Source organism: Mus musculus, chromosome 19 (genome assembly GCF_000001635.26).
Source record: "Mus musculus strain C57BL/6J chromosome 19, GRCm38.p6 C57BL/6J".
Taxonomy (NCBI): domain Eukaryota; kingdom Metazoa; phylum Chordata; class Mammalia; order Rodentia; family Muridae; genus Mus; species Mus musculus.
In genome coordinates, this window is record NC_000085.6 from 19,807,464 (window position 1) to 19,830,267 (window position 22,804).

The following is a 22,804-nucleotide window of genomic DNA, read 5'->3' on the forward strand; positions in this document are numbered from 1 at the left end:
TGGGCAGATCTGAGAATTAAGGGGAGATCTGGAAGGGGTCAGCCTTTTAAATGTGAATAAGTAAAATAATCAATAAAAATAGTTCATCAAAAAAAGATTTGGAGAGATTTTTAAAAATGGTCTTTACATTTCCTTATAGTTCTGCATGCATGAAATACTGTGTCATGAGAGTTCCCTAGGTAGCTGGAGCCAAAGGATGTAGTGTTTTGTTACCCATTTCGATCCAGCCATGTACAATGAAGTACCAATGAAGATTTCCATGTTGATATGATAGGATCTCAAGGCCATGAGTGAATAATGTTGGGATGTTTTAGGAATTTTACAAGAATGGTAACATGGAATACAAAAGTAAGGGAGGATCCTGATTTGATTGGATGTGAGGTATAGGTGTTGACCTGAGCTATTTTATAGAAGTAGTTAATGTGCGATGCATGAAGGAAATCCATTTGTATTGGGAGAACAAACTTCAGAGAATTTTAAAAAACTGAGTTCAAGTTTCTCAGAGAATAATTATTATCAATGTGCAGGTGCAAGTAGTTGTTTGTTTCAGTAAGAACATGTTTCTTCTACAGACAAAATATGGCTGAAGTACAGGTGTCCAAATCCCAAGGAAGACTCATGAAAACCAATGTTATTTTCTCATGCTGGTCTTCCCCACCCCCTCTCTCTCATGTGTGTATGTGTGTGTGTCCACCTTATCTCCTGAGGCAGAATGTGCAAAGTTGAATTGTTTTACAGCTCTAATTCTGGGAGATTTCGAAGTCATATGGAGATATCACATGTAGCCATTTGCTTTGCAGTCTTACCTTTTAGTTCCCTCTGTCTACATCTGTGAAACAGTAAGACTGTGTGATTCCTTAAACATTTTGCCTTCTTAAGAGGATGAGATAATTGATGATGAGCAGCAGAGGCATTACTGATTCCATTCGTTTATAGTGCCACAAACCTGGGAAATTTTTAATGGAAATCCCCAAATAGGAAAGATTTCAAACACAGCACATTAACAAGAAATATAAATTCACCTTGTTTCTGATGGGGATGCTGGCTACCATCCCTCTAAGTTAAGACAAGAAAGGAGAGGTGCTTTCTTCCTAACTCTGGCTTGTTCCACCAGTACCAAGTGCCTTAAATCTTCCGTGAATACAAACATTTACCTTTTATCCTTTTATATAGCTTCCAGGCTGCATTTGACCAATTTATTTTAATTTAATCTTTGTGTGCTAACAATCTGACAGGGTGTCAAAGACAAGCAGGTAACATAGGAAAATATTTTCTCTATCTATAGGCAGTAAAACAGGCAAGCACAACTTTCATCTTTTTAATATGAAAACATTTTTTTTTTTATTCCTGGAATGAGAAAGCATATCTTGCATTATTTGAAAAATGTTCCCTTTAGGAATAAAAGAATTGTAGATGAAGGAAAACACTCTAAACTCTACAGCAGTTTGACTGGGTCACTTCAGCTACCTCTTATAAAAATGATTGATCTTCCAGAGGCTTGAAGTGACGATTGCCAGCAGTCACTGCTATAGAAAACAAGTTCATTAAATTTCCTCACCATTGTTGATTGAACTGAATTTTAAATGTTTTCAAAGGTGGAGCAGGCTGGTAGCTGATTTAAGAATTATCAAGTGTATTGATCAATATTTAAAGAAGTTGTTTGAGTTTGACTTAGCTGAGTACAAATTTTAAAGCCCTAAGACTGTGAACTTTGTGTTATGTGAAGCACCATTTAACTATACACTATGCTGTTCTAATTCTCAAGACTTCCGAATGATTTAAATTTACAGATATATTTTGCTATTTCTTATTACCAAACATGGGTAATAACCTAGGATAACATAAAATATGTTGTAATATAGATTACTGCCCTTAGTGTATGTCTGTGTGTCTCTGTGTGTATGTGTATGATTGTGTGTGTGTTAGGTGAGTGTGGGTGTGTATATGTGTGTGTTTATGTTTTTGTATGGGTTTCTGCATGTGTGTGTGTTATTTAAATGAAATACAAGTCTGTTTCTAACTATAGTGTCAGTTTTTCATTCTTCCTCTAAGAGGCCATTTGCTTGAATAGATTTTAGCAATTGGCAAAGACAAGCTTCTCATCTGTAAGCTTGAATTTTTTCTCTCCCTATTTCCAATGACAGTTCAAAATGCTTTAATTTCCTTTCTAGCCCACTACCCAGCAGAGGTAGTGGAAAATAAAGGTTCTTATAATACGGGGGAAGTGGACCTGTTTGCTGCTGCCAAGAAGTGCTTGCTGACAAGAACCCAATATAGCTGTCCCCTGAGAGGTTCTGCCAGAGCCTGAAAAATACAGCCAACCATTGGACTGAGCACAGGAACCCGAATGTAGGAGTTAGGGAAAGAACTGAAGGAGCTTAATGGGTTTGCAACCCCATAGGAAGAGCAACAAGATCAACCAACCAGACTCCCCAGAGCTCCCAGGGACTAAACCACCAACCAGAGTACACATGGAGGGACCCATGACTCCAGCTGCATATGTAGCAGAGGTAGTAGTCCTTGGTCCTGTGGAGGCTTGTTGCCCCAGCATAGGAGAATGCTAGGGCAGTGAGGCAGGAGTGGGTGGGTAGATGGAGGAGCACCCTCATAGAATCAGTGTGGAAGGCGGATAGCATAGGGGGGGGGGGTTCAGAGGACAAACTGAGAAGGAAGATAACTTTGAAATGGAGGAGTTAGGGGAAAGACTGAAGGAGCTGAAGGGGCCTCATCTGGCATCAGTTGGGGGAGAGGCTCTTGGTCCTCTGAAGGTTCAATGCCTCAGTGTAGTGAAATGCCAGGGCAGTGATGTGGGAGTGAGTCGGTGGATAGGGGAGCACCCTCATAGAAGCAGGGGAGGGCGGATGGGAGAGGGGGTTTGTGGATGGGAAACATGAAAAGGGGATAATATTTGAAATATAAATAAATAAAATATTCAATAATAGAAAAAAAGAACTGGTTCTTTGTATCAAATTCCATCCGTGTTGTCAGGAAATCAGCAGTTCAGTTCACAGGACAGCAGTGCAGCTCAATGTACTCAGAAACCCTTTGAGCATATACCAGCAGTCCAGTTCAGACGTGTTAGTAGTGTCAGGATAGCAGCAGCAGTGGCATGACCTAGGAGGAACAGCCAGGCCTCAGCTGAATCAAATTTGCACTAGTCAGTAAGAGAAGCCAGGACCAGCAGAGACACCAGGGCAAGTTCTCTTTTGTACCTCTTTCGAGGAAATGGAGCTCAGCAAAGACATGCATCCAGGAAGTTTTGCCAAGCTAGCTATACAAGCAAACCAAGTGAAGTCCCAGTCACTGTCCATTGAGTTCTAATTATACTCCCTCCAAACAACACTAGTCCTCCATGGGTCTTCCCTCACCATTCTCAAGAAGCCTCCAGCAAACCACCAAAAGTTTTGGGGTGTGTTTCTATCTATGAAGTCACAGCAAATGGGGCTCTACACACATGTAAGTAGAATCAATAAATGTGGCTTGTTAGCAAAGAATCCTTCATCACATGTGTTTTCACATGCTTACTTTAGCAAAACATTCTTTTACCTGTGACTGCTTCAGGAAAACATTCCTTTACATGTTTGCCCCAGCAAAACCCCATCTAACACAACTGACTTTCCAAAGAACCCTTAGATTTCTACTTCCCTCAACCACTGCTCAGCAACAGCTGCATGTCATTTTTCTTTTTTAAAAATGTGTTTTTAATATAAATAGAATTACATTACTTTTAAACTCTCTTTCCACCCTCCAGCCCATCCCATATCCCTACAATTCTCTTTATTATGGTTGCATATATGTAGGTATGTGTACATGTATGGATATGAATGCCCTTTAAGTAAAACCTACTGACTCCAGTTTTGTCAGTTGTTTTTAAAACATTTCATGAATGACTTCTCTGCGTTTGACAAACAATAAAACTCTTTTCTCTAAGAGATGCTAATTTTTCCTTCTCTCACCAGTCAAATCAGTAGATTTACTATACACCATAATGAAATACAATGAGAAAGAGATCAAGGGCACACTCCCACTTACAATAGCATCAAAAACTATAAAATATCTTAAACTAAACTTATTCCAGGATGTACAACACTTCTACAATAAAACAATTTGAATCTCTGAATTAAGACATAGACAAAGATAGTAGAAAAATATAAAGGAATGTAGTGTTCATGGATTAGTAGGATTAATTTTGCAAAAGTGATCTACAACAATGTGATTTACACATGTAATGTAATCTCAATGAAAACACACACAATATCCCTCATAGAAGTTGTAAAATATATTGTCATACATATGCATCCAGAAAGATCTTAGGAAACAAAATCAATCTTAAGCAAAAATTTCAATACTGAAGAGATTGCTATTACAGATTCAAAGATAAATTATTAAGCTACAGTAATAGAATCCATATGGTACTGCATACAAATAAACATGTAGACACATGGAATAAAACAGAAGACAAATATGAATACTTATAATTACATTTAATTGGCAAAATTATATGTATTTGGCAAATAGAAAAAACACATATACTTGAGAAAAGAGAGCCATTTCAACAAACACTGCTGGGAAAACTGGATTTCACATGCAAAAGGATGAAATTAGTTATCTATCTATCACCCTGAACAATAAATAAATCCAAGTTAATCTAAGACCTCAATTTGAAATGCAAACTACTAAAATTACTATAAGAAAACATAGATAGTACCCTATGCAATGCAGAAATAGGAAAGAAAATGCTGAACAGAATTCCATTTGTCAAAAAAAATAAATAAAAGCAGACATCTAATAAGTGGGACCTCATAATATTATAACACTCCTGTACAATCAAGGAACTGAACATCAAGCGAAGAAAAAAAGCCAAAGATCAGGAGAGAATCATTGCCAGCTATAAATCTAACAGAGAATTAATATTCTAAATATACAAAGAAATGAAAAAATCCAAGAACTAAAAAAGGCTGGGAATGGAATCCAAGCAGAGTTTTCAAAAGAAGAAATAAAAATGGCTAAGAAATAACCCCCAAGAAAGTGTTTACTAGAAATCAGTTAAAAGAATTCTCCAGAAACTAAAACTAGATCTACCATATGGTTCAGCTGTACCATTCCTTGTCATGTGCACAAGGGACTCAGCATACTACTTTACAGAGTCTTTCTCAGCACCAATTATATTTTTTTTATTTATTAAGCTCTCTAGAGATTATTCCATTCTACCCTCAATTCACATTCTTGTGACTGAAAAGTTTTCCTTAATCTCTTTAATAAAAATACCATTTTCTTATTTATTTATTATTGTTGTTTATATGTGTACTAAGTTACTGTGTGCATGTCTGCCACATGTGAAATATTAAGGAACACTTTAGTAGAGTTCCACATTCCCTTCTTCTACAGCCCTATGTGTTTCTTAAAGCCTAATTGGTTTGTCAGGCTTGGGATCGAAAAGTTTTACCTACTGAATTATCATTCTATCCCAGAAGTCATCCTTTTGTTGATCTCTCTCTGTGACCAACTTTTCAGGAAACCTTAAATATAAGTATCTAAATTATTTGTTCATGTTGAGATCATTATTAAAATTAAAGTTTTTAAATTTTAGAATAGAACTTCTAAAGGAGTTCATACAGATTAACAGTATTCCATTCAAGATTCTAGGCACAGGAGATATACAGTACAAGTTCTTAGTATTTGCCAAATATTGTGAGTATTAAGCCATGCAAATATGATCTGCTTGTTAGAGGAGAACTTTTATTTAATTAAGTACTTATATGGAGATGTTTGACTTACATTTATACATATAAACATACATAAATGCACAAATCTCAAGAATGAAAGTACTTGCTTAGACTCCGCAATCTGAACAAACATTCAGAGAAGCCTTTATTTATAAACTTGAGGGCTGTCTTGTTTAATCATAGCATTTACAAAGTAAAAATTATAAATTGTAAATTTATTTCAAGGGCTGATGCCTTTAGGGAACATGTTGGGGGAAACTTAGAGACATAAGAGACTTAGAGACATATTCTAATAATAATATGAATGTTACTGGTTGCTTTTTCAGAAAAGCTTCTTACAGTGGGATGTTACAGGGACAAAATCTTACCCATGTTAACAGTCATGAGACTAAGGGCTGAGTTAGCTCACGGAGCTTATTGCACAGCCTAATGACAAGAGATATTACCCATGAACTCATGTTTTGAGGAGAAAACCAACTTGTCAAAGTAGTCCTCTGACCTACACACAGGTACCACAGCAAGCACATACCTTTGAACATACCCTTGAGTGTATAGATCAAATAACCATGTGTATGCACATGTTCACACGTGTCTATGCACACACACACACTCGAGCACACACACACACACACACACACACACACACACTACAAAGAGAAAAAAGAGACTGAGAAAGTTGCTAAGGATAAGTAACTGTTGAGTAGCAATTGATTAGTAGAACATTTATATCATTCACTTTAAAGCTTAGGACTAAATCAAAAAAGACATGATAGAAGGAATTATGGACAAGGGGGTGGCTTTGAATGTTGGAACAACATTGTCATTTATAGCATGTTAATCATGGCAGCTGTGATCTCCAGATGTGCCCAAGAGTGGGCATAACATCCTGCTATGGAGAAGCCAGAGGCCCACAAGGCCATGCTCTTAGTATTTAGAGGCAATTAAATGTAGTTAGAATGGAAAGGCTTAGCAAGGCCAAACCTTCCCTTAACAGTTGATGAAGAAGGTGAGCTATTTCCATCAGTTCTGTAGTTACTGGTAAAGCATTCATGCTCCTAGAGATAGCTTCTTGCATATGCTCATCTATGTTGAGATTTTTTTTTCCATTTTTTATTAGGTATTTAACTCATTTACATTTCCAATGCTATACCAAAAGTCCCCCATATCCACCCACCCCCACTCCCCTGCCCACCCACTCCCCCTTTTTGGCCCTGGTATTCCCCTGTACTGGGGCATATAAAGTTTGCAAGTCCAATGGGCCTCTCTTTCCAGTGATGGCCGACTAGGCCATCTTTTGATATATATGCAGCTAGAGTCAAGAGCTCCGGGGTACTGGTTAGCTCATAATGTTGTTCCACCTATAGGGTTGCAGATCCCTTTAGCTCCTTGGCTACTTTCTCTAGCTCCTCCATTGGGAGCCCTATGATCCATCCATTAGCTGACTGTGAGCATCCACTTCTGTGTTTGCTGGGCCCCGGCATAGTCTCACAAGAGACAGCTACATCTGCGTCCTTTCAATAAAATCTTGCTAGTGTATGCAATGGTGTCAGCGTTTGGATGCTGATTATGGGGTGGATCCCTGGCTATGGCAGTCTCTACATGGTCCATCCTTTCATCTCAGCTCCAAACTCCGTCTCTGTAACTCCTTCCATGGGTGTTTTGTTCCCAAATCTAAGGAGGGGCATAGTGTCCACACTTCAGTCTTCATTCTCCTTGAGTTTCATGTGTTTAGCAAATTATATCTTATATCTTGGGTATATGAGAATGGCAATTTGGACATAGTTAGGGCTGTGAGATATTTGCCTTGTTTGATAAGCAAGGAGTACAATAGTACGATATTTATGTGAATGGTGGAGGGAAGGTGGAAGCTTCAGATGTCTGCTAAGGAAACACTATAGACAAGATGTGGTTGCTACTCAATGATGCATAATGCTTTCTGCTCAGAATACTAAAGAGTATCTTTGTAGTATCTGTTCAGGATAAAAAGTGTATCACCATATTCCTAGACCAAATAATATGCATAGATATTATATAAAATGTGACAGTTGTGCTAAAAAGTGTTTGTGCTATAAGTGATGCATTATTGAAGAGTTCATTCAGGGTATATCTTTTTTTAAAAAAACAATATTTAAACTGGGTATGCTATATATACTACAATAATGGTATAGTAACGAAACAAAGTATGTCTTGGCGATTTAACAAATATGTTAAAGTTATAAATGGTCCAGAGAGTAGAGATGAAAAAAAAAAAAAACAATCAAAGAACTGAGTAAGGAAAGACGTGAGGAAAGTGAGCTTGAGCAAGCACACATGGTTATCACTGAATGATCTACAGGGTATTTCAAGGCTCTATGTAGCAGTTGCACAAACACTCAGCACGCCTGACATCCTTCTTTCTGAAACTGGCTTTGATAAGCGAACCCTTTGACTCATCTTTGTTAGCAGAATAATGGCTCCATTCCGGTCCAAAAAGACACCAGAAATCTCTTTCAGAATAATTTAGGAGCATGGATGGCTTGTTCCCCTTAACATACCAGATTTGACAGTTGCTGCCTTCACCTCCAATTTTTAAAATTGTGCATAGTATGTGTTAGGGGCTCAATTTAACTACAGTTGCCATTAACCAAAGGTAAAAATGTGAGAAAATCTATAAATGATAGAACTCAGCATCAAACAAAGAAGCATTTTAGTTTTTGGTGACAATATATCCACATGTGTCCTTATCAAAGAGTCAACCATTTCAGTTATTCCTATGATTGGGCCCCACACATCAAGAGTAAAAATCTATCATGACTTTGAAGCAAATACTGAAATAAGATTGTTGGTATTCACAGTATGCTATATATTATATATACTTGTAAGCAGTTTATAATAAAAAAATTAAATTCAGAATTCAAAGCCTAGATACATGAGTAGATAGATGATAGATAGATAGATAGATAGATAGATAGATAGATAGATAGATAGCTATGTATACCCCCTTGGCCCTTGGTCATTCATACTTAAAGAACAGACAAATTATTAAGGAAAATTTTGAGGAGTTGAAAAAGAAAAGATATTTTGACTTTACAATGAGCAAAAATAAATAAATAAATAAATAAAAATAAATGATTTCAAGAGAGAAGTGATGGACTCAGTAAAACAACACCATGTGGAATCAACAGAAGATGAGTCAGTCAAATGAACCATGAAATGGAGTGACAAGATTTTTAGTATCTTACAGAAAGAATACCAAGGACATTAAAATATCCTAAAAAATGTTCCTTGATTAAAAAGGAATAATCAAATATGCATTAACGAAATCATCTTGTATATGATAAAGATATAAAAATTAATGCAATAGTGGAAACATATTGTACATATATTATACATATCAATACATACGTCTACTAGCATTCCATCTCTACATATTTATCCTAATAAAGTAATTTTTAAAAGTCATGTATAGTTAAATGCATGGAACAGAAGGACTCTATAAAGATGCCTCAATAAGAACAAGGACATGTTAAATTTTGTAGGCAAATGGATGAAACTAGAAAATATTATCCTGAGTGAGGTATCTCAGACACAAAAGGACATGCATATTATATACTCACTAACAAATGAATATTAGCCAAAAATGTACAGAATACCCACGATACAATCCACAGAACTCAAGAAGATTAACAAGCAGAAGGGCCCAAGTGAGGATAAGTCAATCCCACTTGGAAAAGAGAAGAAAGGAATCATGGGAGGCAGAGGGGGGGAGGAAGGGATGAGGGTGGGAGAGGAGAGGGGAAGGGGAAAAGAGAAACATGATCAGGTATTGAGAGGACAAGAGTGGAGCTATGAGGGTCAACAGAAAGAAATTCAACCTCAGGAGGTAGAAGGTAGGAGAACCCTCTAGAGACCTGAGAAGTAAGAGATTCTCAGGACTCAAAGGGAGGAACTTTAGATGAAATGCCCAAAATTAAGGAGAGGCAACTTGTAGAATCCACCTCTAGTAGAAAGACATGGCATCAAGTAGAGGGATGGAGTTGCCATCCCACAGTCAAAATCACTAACTCAGAATTGTCCCTGTCTAAAAGAAATACAGAGACAAACATGGAGAAGAGACTGAGGGGAAGGTATTTCAGTGACCGGCCCAACTTGGGATCCATCTCAAGGCGATGCTCCAAAGCCTGACACTGTTGCTGATGCTATGGTGTGCTTACAGACAGGAGTCTAGCATGGCTGCCCTCCAAGAGGCCCAACAAGCAGCTACTGAGACAGATGCAGATATTTATACCCAACCATTGGACTGAAGTCAGGGACCCCTATGGTTGAATTAGGGAAAGGGTGGAGATTTGGAGGAGGCCCACACCATAGGAAAACCAGCAGTCTCAACTCACCTGGACCCCCGAGATCTCCCAAACTGAGCCACCAACCAGACAGCATACATTAGCTGGTAGGAGACCCTGAACATATATACAGCAGAGGCCTGCCTGGTCTAGTCTCAGTGAGAGAAGATGCCCTAGGGAGTGGGAAAGTTTGGTGGGGTGGGGGTGCGGTGGTGTGGGGTGGAGTAGGAAGAGGAATCGGATGAGGAACTCTTGGAGGGAAGACCAGGATGGGGATAAAGACTGGGCTGTAAAAGAAGATGAAAGATAATTAAAAAAAAAAAAAAAGAGTGCATTGTTTTAGTAGAGGACCAGATTCAGTTTGTAGCACATACCTAGGTGATTTATAACCCCAGCTCCAGGGAGAAAGGATATCTTTTTATTCCAGAGGCACCTTTATTCATGTCCACATACCCATACAAAAGCACACATGAACATAAACATAACTAAAAATATTAATATCTGTAACCATGAATGTTCATCCTAAATTCTGCCTATTGACAAAAAGTACAAGCAATCCAAATGCCTATTAGATGAAGTACAAATGGCAGTGTCGATATGCAGTGGAATATCATCCAGTGATAGAGTAAAGCAAACCAATGACATATGCTATGGCACAACTACATCTCAAAAACAAAGGCTAAACCAAAAATCCAGATATGAAAGTAAAGTTCTAATAAAATTCTATCCATTTAAAGTTTTCAGCAGACGCAAGCACACTGTGGTGCTTGAAATACCAACAGTTTTGCCTGAGACAGTAGAAAGGCAGTCTGAAATGCCACTTTCAAAAAAAAAAGGATTATTCTGTATTTTGAAGGGTGCTGAATTATACAATTAAATATATTTGAAAACATGCATGAAATAACACTCATAGATTATTAGTTTTGATCTTATGGTATTAAGAAATATATGTGTGTGTGTATGAGTATTGAAAATAGATTTTTTTTGCCTCATGTAAATCAATCCATTCTTCTCTCCTGAACAAAGCTCAAGTCCAAATGGATCAAGAACCTCCACATAAATCCAGATATATTGAAACTAATAGAAAGGAAAGTAAGGAAGAGCCTCTAGTTCATGGGCACCAGGGAAAATTTCCTGAACAGAAGAGAAATAGCTTATGCTCTAAGATCAAGAATTGACAAATGGGACCTCACAAAATTGCGAAGCTTCTGTAAGACAAAGGACACTGTCAATAAGACAAAAAGGCAACCAACAGATTGAGAAAAGATCTTTACTAATCCTACATCTGATAGAGGGCTAATAGCCAATATGTACAAAGAAGTCGAGAGGCTGGACTCCAGAAAACCAAATAACCCTATTAAAAGTGGGGTGCAGAGCTAAACACAGAATTTTCAACTGAGGAATACTGAATGGCTGAGAAGCACCTGAAAAAATATTCAACATCCTTAGTCATCAGGAAAATGCAAATCAAAACAACCCTGAGATTCCACCTCACACCAGTCAGAATGGCTAAGATCAAAAACTCAGGTTGCTGGAAAAGATGTGCAGAAAGAGAAACACTCCTCCAATGCTGGTGGGATTGCAAGCTCATACAACCACTCTTGAAATCAGTCTGGCATTTCCTCAGAGAATTGGACATAGTACTACCCAAAGACCCACCAATACCAATCCTGGGCATATACCCAGAAGATGCTCCAACATGTAATAAGGGTACATGCTCCACTATGTTCATAGCAGCCTTATTTATAGTAGCTGGAAGTTGGAAATAACCCAGATGTCCCTCAACAGAGGAATGGATACAGAAAATGTGGTACATTTACACAATGGAGTACAGCTCAGCTATTAAAAGCAATGAATTTATGAGATTCTTAGGCAAATAGAAAAACCTGGAGGATATTATCCTTAGTGAGGTTACCCAATCACAAAAAGAACACACATGATATGTTCTCACTGATAAGCGGATATTAGGCCAGAAGCTCAGAATACCCAAGATACAATTTATAAAACACATGAAACTCAAAAAAGGGAAAACCAAAGTGTGGATACTTCAATCCTTCTTAGAAGGGGGAACAAAATACCCATGGAAGGAGTTACTGAGACAAAGGTTGGAGCAGAGACTGAAGGAATGACCATCCAGAGACTGCCCTGGGGATCCATCATATAAATAACCATCAAACCCAGACACTATTGCAGATGCCAACAATAGCTTGCTTACTGTCCCTGATATTGCTGTAATACAGATGCAGATGCTTGCAGTCAACCATTGGCCTGAGCACAGGCTCCCCCAATGAAGGAGCAGAGAAAGTACCCTAGGAGCTGAAGGGGTTTGCATCCCCATAGGAGGAACAACAATATATACTAACCAATACCACCAGAGCTCCCTGGGACTAAACTACCAAACATAGAAAACACATGGTGGGTCTTGTGGCTCTAGCTGCATATTTAGCAGAGGATTGGTCATCAATGGGAGGAGAGGCACTTGGTCCTGTGAAGGTTCTATGCCCCAGCATAGGGGAATGCCATGGTCGGGATATGGGAGTGTGTGGCTTGGGGAGCTGGGGGAGTAGGAGGGGATAGAGGATTTTTGGAGGGGAATGTAGGAAAGGGGATAACATTTGAAATATAAATAATAAAGTACCTAATAAAAAATATAAAAATAAAAAATTACTCATCTATGTAATAATATATAATATATGATAAAAGCAAAAGCTAACACAGCAAGATTGGACAAAGCAAACAAAAAAATAAGATAAAAGAGTTAAGGAGAAGGCATAAGACACAGATACCCACTTGTTCACCCACTCAGCAATCCTACAAAAATGCCAAACTGGAAACCATAATTTATGTGCAAAGGACCTGGTGCAGACCCATATAAGTCCTGTCTATGATATCTCAGTCTGTGTGAGTTCCTATGTGGTTAGATCACGCTTATTTAGAGGGCCTTGTTTTCTTGATTTCTCCATTCACTCTGGCTTTTATATTCTTTTTGTCTCTTCATCCCCAGGCTTCTCTTGAGGTCTGAGGGGAGGAATTTGATGGAGATATTCTCTTTAGAGCTGGATGTTCCAAGGTTTCTTCCTAAGTCCCTGAATAATGTCTGGGTCTAGGACTCTGTACTTGTTCTACTGCAGGAGGAAGCATCTCCAGTGGTGGATAAAATATAATTTCATATTTGTGTGGATTGTGAAAGTGAAAAGACAGAGAAGCCTGGGCAAAAATTGTTGTGAAATCTCTCTTGGGATACTTGACTCTGTTAACATTTAAAGAGAATAATAGAGAAGAAAAATGTCAAATTTACAAAGAAGATATTGTTAGAGCAATATACTAGAGCTGACAGATGGAGCTAGATGAAAGTTACTAACCATTTCATAGTCTGCTTCAAAAGGCAGAGAAAAACATAAGATAGAAACTCACCAGGCTCAGAAGGTTTAGGGTTTTGGTCCAATTAATTTATAGTGGCTTATGTAATCAGTCAGGAGCAGTGACTAAGCAAAATTTTCTTTATTTGGATTTGATGTTGTCCTCACAAGGGTAGGAGAAGCTCTGGGGCCTTTGCAATTGACTTCTAATAAGGTAGGTAATTTTGATGATGTTTAGAGGTTATTTCTGAAATGCACTCTGCTCTAGGCTACTGCTTTGGTAAGGAATAAGCACTAACAGCTCTCATCTAAAATTGCTTTTATAGAAGAAATGTCAGGCACCACTGGAAACTTTGCCCAAGAATTACTGTAGACTATGTACTCTTTTTTTTTAATTTTTTTATTAGGTATTTTCCTCATTTACATATCCAATGCTATCCCAAAAGTCCCCCATACCCTCCCCACCACCCACTCCCCTACCCACCCACTCCCACTTCTTGGCCCTGGCATTCCCCTGTACTGAGTCATATAAAGTTTGCACGACCATGTACCTCTCTTTCCACTGATAGCCAGCTAGGCCATCTTCTGATACATATGCAGCTAGAGACATGAGCTCCAGGGTGTACTGGTTAGTTCATAATGTTGTTCCACCTATAGGGTTGCAGATCCCTTTAGCTCCTTGGATACTTTCTCTAGCTCCTCCATTGGGGGCCCTGTGATCCATCCAATAGCTGACTGTGAGCATCCACTTCTGTGGTTGCTAGGCCCCAGCATAGTCTCACAAGAGACAGCTATATCAGGGTCTTTTCAGCAAAATCTTGCTAGTGTATGCAATGGTGTCTGCGTTTTGCAGCTGATTATGGGATGGATCCCTGGATATGGTAGTCTCTAGATGGTCCATTCTTTTGTCTCAGCTCCAAACTTTGTCTCTGTAACTCCTTCATGGGTGTTTTGTTCCCAATTCTAAGAAGAGGCAAAGTGTCCACACTTTGGTCTTCATTCTTCTTGAGTTTCATATGTTTTCTGTCTTTTATCTTGGGTATTCTAAGTTTCTGGGCTGATATCGACTTATCAGTGAGTACATACCATGTGAGTTCTTTTGTTATTGGGTTACCAAATCAGATGATGCCCTCCAGGTCAATCCATTTGCCTAGGAATTTCATAAATTCATTCTTTTTAATAGCTGAGTAGTACTCCATTGTGTAAATGTACCACATTTTCTGTATCCATTCCTCTGTTGAGGAGCATCTGGGTTCTTTCCAGCTTCTGGCTATTATAAATAAGGCTGCTATGAACATAGTGGAGCATGTGTCTTTCTTACCTGTTGGAACATCTTCTGGATATAAGCCCAGGAGAGGTATTGCAGGATCCTCCAGTAGTACTATGTCTAATTTTCTGAGGAACCACCAGACTGATTTCCAGAGTGGTTGTACAAGCTTGCAATCCCACCAGCAATGGAGGAGTGTTCCTCTTTCTCCATATCCTCTCCAGCATCTGCTGTCACCTGAATTTTTGATCTTAGCTATTCTGACTGTTGGGAGATGGAATCTCAGGGCTGTTTTGATTTGCATTTCCCCGATGATTAAGGATGCTGCATATTTTTTCAGGTGCTTCTCAGCCATTCAGTATTCCTCAGGAGAGAATTCTTTGTTTAGCTCTGAGCCCCATTTTTAATGGGGTTATCTGATTTTCTGGAGCCCACCTTGTTCAGTTCTTTATATATATTAGATATTAGTCCCCTATCTGATTTAGGATAGGTAAGGTTCCTTTCCCAGTCTGTTGGTGGCCTTTTTGTATTATTGACAGTTTCTTTTGCCTTACAGAAGCTTTGCAATTTTATGAGGTCACATTTGTCAATTCTCGATCTTATAGCACAAACCATTGATGTTCTATTCAAGAATATTCCCCCTGTGCCCATATCTTTGAGGCTTTTCTCCACTTTCTCCTATATAGGTTTCACTGTCTCTGGTTTTATGTGGAGTTCCATGAACCACTTAGATTTGATCTTAGTACAAGGAGAAAGGAATGGATCAATTCGTATTCTTCTACATGTTAATCGCCAGTTGTGCCAGCACCATTTGTTGAAAATGCTGTCTTTTTTCCACTGGATGGTTTTAGCTCCATTGTCAAAGATCAAGTGACCATAGTTGTGTAGGTTCATTTCTGGGTCTTCAATTCTATTCCACTAGTCTATGTGTCTCTCCCTATACCAGCACCATGCAGTTTTTATCACAATTGCTCTGTAGTACAGCTTTAGGTCAGGCATGGTGATTCCACCAGATGTTCTTTTATCCTTGAGAAGAGTTTTTGCTATCCTAGGGTTTTTGTTATTCCAGATGAATTTGCAGATTACTCTTTTTAATTCGTTGAAGAATTGAGTTAGAATTTTGATGGGGGTTTCATTGAATCTGTAGATTGCTTTTAGCAAGATAGCCATTTTTACTATATTGATCCTGCCAATCCATGAGCATGGGAGATCTTTCCATCTTCTGAGATCTTCTTTAATTTCTTTCTTCAGAGACTAAAAGTTCTTTTCATACAGATCTTTTACTTCTTTAGTTAGAGTCATGCCAAGGTATTTTATATTATTTGTGACTATTGAGAAGGGTGTTGTATCCCTAATTTCTTTCTCAGCCTGTTTAATCTTTGTGTAGAGAAAGGCCACTGACTTTTTTGAGTTAATTTTATATCCAGACACTTCACTGAAGGTGTTTATCATGTTTAGGTGTTCTCTGGTAGAATTTTTAGGATCACTCATATATACTATCATATCATTGGCAAAAAGTGATATTTTGACTTCTTCCTTTCCAATTTGTATCCCCTTGATCTCCTTTTGTTGTCGAATTGCTCTGGCTAGGACTGCAAGTACAAGGTTGAATAGGTAGGGAGAAAGCGCGCAGCCTTGTCTAGTCCCTGATTTTAGAGGGATTGCTTCCAGCTTCTCACCATTTACTTTGATGTTGGCTACTGGTTTGCTGTAGATTGCTTTTATCATGTTTAGGCATGGGCCTTGAATTCCTGATCTTTCCAAGACTTTTATCATGAATGGGTGTTGGATTTTGTCAAATGCTTTCTCTGTGTCTAACGAGATGATAATGTGTTTTTTGTCTTTGAGTTTGTTTATATAATGGATTACATTGATGCATTTCCATATATTAAACCATCCCTGCATCCCTGGAATAAAACCTACTTGGTCAGGATGGATGATTTTTTTAATGTGTTCTTGGATTCGGTTAGTGAGAATTTTATTGAGGATTTTTGCATCGATATTCATAAGGGAAATTGGTCTGAAGTTCTCTCTCTATCTTTGTTGGATCTTTCTGTGGTTTAGGTATCAGAGTAATTGTGGCTTCATAGAATGAATTGGGTAGAGTACATTCTGCTTCTATTTTGTGAAATAATTTGTGCAGAACTGGAATTAGATCTTCTTTGAAGGTCTAGTAGAACTCTGCACTAAACTCATCTTGTCCTGGGCTTTCTTTTTAGTTGGCAGACTATAACTGACGGCTTTTATTTCTTTAGGGGATATGGGACTGTTTAGATCATTAACCTGATCTTGATTTAACTTTGGTACCTGGTATCTGTCTAGAAACTTGTCCATTTCATCCAGGTTTTCCAGTTTTGTTGAGTATAGCCTTTTGTAGAAGATATGATGGGGTTTTGGATTTCTTCAGGATCTCTTGTTATGTTTCCCTTTTCATTTCTGATTTTGTTAATTAGGATTTTGTCCCTGTGCCCTCTAGTGAGTCTGGCTAAGGGTTTGTCTATCTTGTTGATTTTCTCACAGAACCAGCTCCTTGTTTGGTTGATTCTTTGAGTAGTTCTTCTTGCTTCCAATATGTCAATTGATGAAAGTAGTGTGTTGAAGTCTCCCACTATTATTGTGTGAGGTGCAATGTGTGCTTTGAGCTTTACTAAAGCTTCTTAAATGAATGTAGCTGCCCTTGCATTTGGAGCATAGATATTCAGAATTGAGAGTTCCTCTTGGAGGATTTTACCTTTGATGAATATGAAGTCTCCCTCCTTGTCATTTTTGATAACTTTGGGTTGAAAGTTGATTTTATTCGATATTTGAATGGCTACGCCAGCATTTTTCTTCAGACCATTTGCTTGGAAATTTGTTTTCCAGCCTTTCACTCTGAGGTAGTGTCTGTATTTTTCCCTGAGATGGGTTTCCTGTAAGCAGCAGAATGTTGGGTCCTGTTTGTGTAGCCAGTCTGTTAGTCTGTGTCTTTTTATTGGGGAATTGAGTCCATTGATATTAAGAGATATTAAGAAAAAGTAATTGTTGCTTTCTATTATTTTTGTTGTTAGAGTTGGCATTTTGTTCTTGTGGCTGTCTTCTTTTTGGTTTGCTGAAGGATTACTTTCTTGCTTTTTCTAGGGCGCGATATTCCGTCCTTGTATTGTTTTTTTTTTTTTTTTGTTTTGTTTTTTTTTCTGTTATTATCCTTTGAAGGGCTGGATTCGTGGAAAGATAATGTGTGAATTTGGTTTTGTTGTGGAATACTTTGGTTTCTCCATCTATGGTAATTGAGAGTTTGGCTCGGTATAGTAGCCTGGGCTGGCATTTGTGTTCTCCTAGTGTCTGTATAACATCTATCCAGGATCTTCTGACTTTCATAGTCTCTGTTGAAAAGTCTGGTGTAATTCTGATAGGCCTGCCTTTATATGTTACTTGACATTTTTCCCTTACTGCTTTTAATATTCTATTTTTATTTAGTGCAATCACTGTTCTGATTAGTATGTGTCGGGAGGAATTTCTTTTCTGGTATAGGCTTCTTGTATGTTCATGGGCATCTCTTTCTTTAAGTTTGGGAACTTTTCTTCTATAATTTTGTTGAAGATATTTGCTGGCCCTTTAAGTTGAAAATCTTCATTCTCATCAATTCCTATTATCCGTAGGTTTGGTCTTCTCATTGTGTCCTGGATTTCCTGGATGTTTTGAGTTAGGATCTTTTTGCATTTTGCGTTTTCTTTGATTGTTGTGCCGATGTTCTCTATGGAATCTTCTGCACTTGAGATTCTCTCTTCCATCTCTTGTATTCTGTTGCTTTGGTTCCAGATTTCTTTCCTAGGGCTTCTATCTCTAGTGTTGCCTCATTTTTGGTTTTCTTTATTGTGTCTACTTCGCTTTTTAGGTCTAGTATGGTTTTGTTCATTTCCATCACCTGTTTGGATGTGTTTTCCTGTTTTCCTCTAAGGACTCCTACTTGTTTGGTTGTGTTTTTGTGTTTTTCTTTGAGGACTTGTAACTCATTAGCAGTGTTCTCCTGTATTTCTTTAAGTGAGTTATTAAAGTCCTTCTTGATGTCCTCTGCCATCATCATTAGATATGCTTTTAAATCCGGGTCTAGCTTTTCGGGTGTGTTGGGGTGCCCAGGACTGAGTGCAGTGGAAGTGCTGCATTCTGATGATGGTGAGTGGTCTTTGCTTCTGTTAGTAAGATTCTTACATTTGCCTCTTGCCATCTGGTAATCTCTGGTGTCAGTTGTTATAGTTGTTTCTGATTAGAGCTTGTTCCTCTTGTGATTCTATTAGTCTCTATCAGCAGACCTGGGAGACTAGCTCTCTCCCGAGTTTCAGTTGTCAGAGCACTCTCTGCAAGCAAGCTCTCCTCTTGCAGGGAAGGTGCCCAGATATCTGGTGTTCGAACCTGTCTCCTGGCATAAGTTGTGTTCCACTCACCAGAGGTCCTAAGATCCCGTGGAGGGTGCTCTGGGGACCTTGGGTGTGTCCGCAGACTCTGTGCCCAAGGTGACCTGGTCCTGGGGCCAACCAGAAGGGACTTGTGACCCTGGTCAGTCTGTGTTTTCTGCTTCCCCAATTAATGCTGTCTCAGGTCCCACGTGATTGGATTGGAACAGAAGTTGTGTTCCTGTCACCAGAGGTCCACAGATCCTGTGGAGAGTGCTCTGGGGACCTTGGGGGTGTCCACCAACTCCACGCTCAAGGTGACCCAGTGCTGGGGCCGACTGGAAGGTGACTATGAACTCTTATAAACTCTTATAAACCAAAGTTGTGAGATCTCTTTGGAAGGTGCTTACAAGTATGCTCACTTGATATGAACATTGCCTTCTTACTATACTTAAGGAAAACCTTCCAGAATATTTATAAAGGTACAGAAAATAAATGAGAAGTATAAATAGTGAGTAAGAATTCTTGACCCTTATACCGTATAATCCACGATCTACAGAAGGATGAATATAAAGAGAAACATATTTGTTTCTGCAGTACTACTTGATATTAGAGAAAACATGAAGAGGGCTAGATAATATCCAGAAACAATACTGTATTAAACAAACATAATATGTCTAGCACTTCAGAAACAAAGCTCTGAAGTGGCTTCATTGAAATGTACTAACATTTGAAACTATGGATTATAAAACTTCAGGAAACAAAACTAAATGGAAATCATCTGGGAAGAGAACAACAGAAATTAAAAATCACTTCAAAATATGAAAAGACAATAGGAAAGCTTTGTAGGCTCAGCATTTGCTCTCATTAGAAACAATTCTCCAAATTGCAATTTAAATCAGTGTGTGTGTGGGGTATATGTGTGCATGGATAATTCTGCTTTTTAATAATCATGTCTCGTATTTTATTTTTTAAAGCATTCTTTCACACAACCCAGTAAAACCAATTTAGATACTGCTTCCTATCTTTGATTCTTTGTATTTCTTATCACTATGGGCAACATACAACGCTGCTCTTAGACTACAGCTATGCATTATGGAATGCTAGAGTTTTCACATATTATTTTGATAAAGGTATTATACAAAAAGCACCATTTTTCCACAAGTCATAGTGAATGCAGGAATCTTTCTTTGTCTAATAAGATTGTCAAAAAAAATGTTGTAGATGGGGGAGCTTAGACAATATAACTGTGTGCCTCAGTGCTACACATTGAAAGCACAGGATCAAAGAGCCTACAAACGCATTTCTGCATTAAAGATGGTTGTTATGCATCATGTCCTCATGTGGGCCATTGTTTCTTCTCTTTGTACATTCATTTTTAGTAATAACATTTCAAACTTTATTCTTTGAGACTGTCTTAAGTCTTTACCATCTATTATAATATATCTTCCAATTTTCTCTCCAATTAGTTGGATGCCATGAACAATCCCCACTCTCAACTACAGTCTACATCTTTTATTTCAACATCTCACAGAATCCAGTTGGTGCTTTCTGAATATGAATAGCTTTAGGTTCACTCACTGATACATGGCCAGGTACCATTTATCCCCACCCCTAATCTACCACTATTCCAATCATCATCTATAGTTTCTCAGCTGGAGTGGATATTTAAGTTACTGCAGTTCCAACCCCTTGTGAATAGAGGAGCAATGAATGAACATGGTTGAGTAGGTCTTTATAGTAAGACCGCAAACCCTGAGTTATCAACGTTTACACTAGGAGGACTTCCAATGGTTGTTCTCTTTCTAGATTTCTGATAAACTCATTCTGATTTTCATTCTGAATGTATCATTTTATACTCCTACAATCTAAAAGTAAGAGAACGTCCTCCTCTCATTCTTTTCTGTCTTTGGTGCTATTATTATTATTATTATTATTATTATTATTATTATATCTAAATGAGGAGAGGCACAACCCCCAAGATGTTTTAATTTTCAGTCTCTTGATGGCTAAGGATGTTGAACACTTTTGCAAATGTTTTATAAGCCATGTTTTAAAACTTTTTAGGATTCCCTATTCAGATACAAGGCAAGTTTTTATTGGTTTATTTCTTTTCTTATAGTTACTGGTGTGTGTGTGTGTGTGTGTGTGTGTGTGTGTGTGTGCATGTGTGTGTGTGTTTGCCTGTATGTGTGTGTGTGCATGTATATGTAGTTGCTCCAGAAGTATATCTCTCAGATGAATGGCTGGTACAGATTTTTGAGTTTTTTTTTTTTAATATTTTTATTAGGTATTTTCCTCATTTACATTTCCAAAGGTATCCCAAAAGTCCCCCATACACTCCCCCCCACTCCCCTACCCACCCACTCCCACTTTTTGGCCCTGGCGTTCCCCTGTACTGGGGCATATATTTGATTGATTGTTTTGGAATTCAGTGGGGGTGCTTTCTCTCTCCATGTGCACTTTTCCTTGCAGTATGTAATCCATGACTCTTTTTCTCATAAGAATATTGGCTGTATTGCAGCCCCACACTGATGACTTCATTCCATGTTCATAAAGTACCACACAATTATAATATGGTTTGTTTAGAAGTGATCAATCTAGAGGCATCATTCATTAAATTTATACTTGTTATGCTGAGAGGAAGAACAAGATTCTCTACCTGTTCAATCCCTTGACCAAATCTTATACAGAGATTTTCTTCTCTTTTCTTTTTCTTCCTGTTTAGTTAAGGCTAAAACCTTTGGGGAAAAAAAAGCAGAGGAAAGTGAAAACATTCAGACACATCAGGTGTTATTTTTTAATAAAAGGTAAAGATATTCCATTTCTTTTCCTGGCTCCGGAGTAGAGTTTCTCAGGTCAGAACCAGCAGCATTTGAATCTAGATTATAGCTTCACGTTGGTAGGCAGTGCCTGATATAAACATTATTTAAAGTTCAGCTATATTTTGTTCACCACTCACTAAAGGTTACTAGCATCTGTTCCTTACTGTCTTGCAAATATTGTTAAACGACCCTTGGCAAACAAAGTTTCCCGCAATTGAGAACTTCTATTCTGAAACAAAGAAAAATCCAGTGGAGTCTTGATCATACATAGTATTGCACAGGCTTCAGGGATTTTTGTTTGTTTGTTTGTTTGTTTTTTAATCTGCTTCCTTAGCTTTTCTTTTTTTTCCCCAAGGATCTTGCATATATTTAAATTTGGAAAAATGACTTATATTTTTCATGGGTGAGTGATTCACTGAGTTTATCTTTTTAATTTCCTGAAAACTTAGCAAAATGAGAATTACAATAATGAAATGAAATAGACACTAAGTCAGGGGCAAGAAATTTACCTCTTTAGTAAGGATTCTGCCTAGACCCATACAATGGCCCAAAGTCAATTCCTAACATGGGAAGGTTAACAAATCTACAATAAATAATAAATCAAGAGTGTTAAATAGTACAAAATATATTAATATGAAAAATAAAAGCAATACTTTAAAAGACTAAAAAGAATGATGATTATTAAAATGGTGAAAGTAACATAATTGTAGGACAATATTTTTTCATTATAAGCAAAGAAGAGACCCGACTGAAAAACTTAAAGGAGTTAATTTCTACTTTACTCCAACTAGTATCAAATGCATGTGTTGTGATTTTTAATATGAATGGGAAGAGCTGTGCTCATGTCACTAAAATTCAAAACATATGTTCTATGTAATTTCAGCATAATTACTACATTCTCATTTTTATAACTGCTACTTTGGATGGCATAAATTTAA

At 37.9% G+C, this 22,804-nt stretch overlaps 1 long non-coding RNA gene across 1 annotated transcript in view; it reads left to right on the top strand.

Moving 5' to 3' along the window:
* The first annotated feature begins 13,571 nt into the window (after window positions 1-13,571).
* The window catches only part of Gm32469, a 158,115-nt gene continuing 148,882 nt past the window's right edge, over window positions 13,572-22,804 (top strand). The window contains exon 1 of the long non-coding RNA XR_386579.1: window positions 13,572-13,618. This is a non-coding gene — a long non-coding RNA (predicted gene, 32469). The remainder of the gene's footprint in view (window positions 13,619-22,804) is intronic.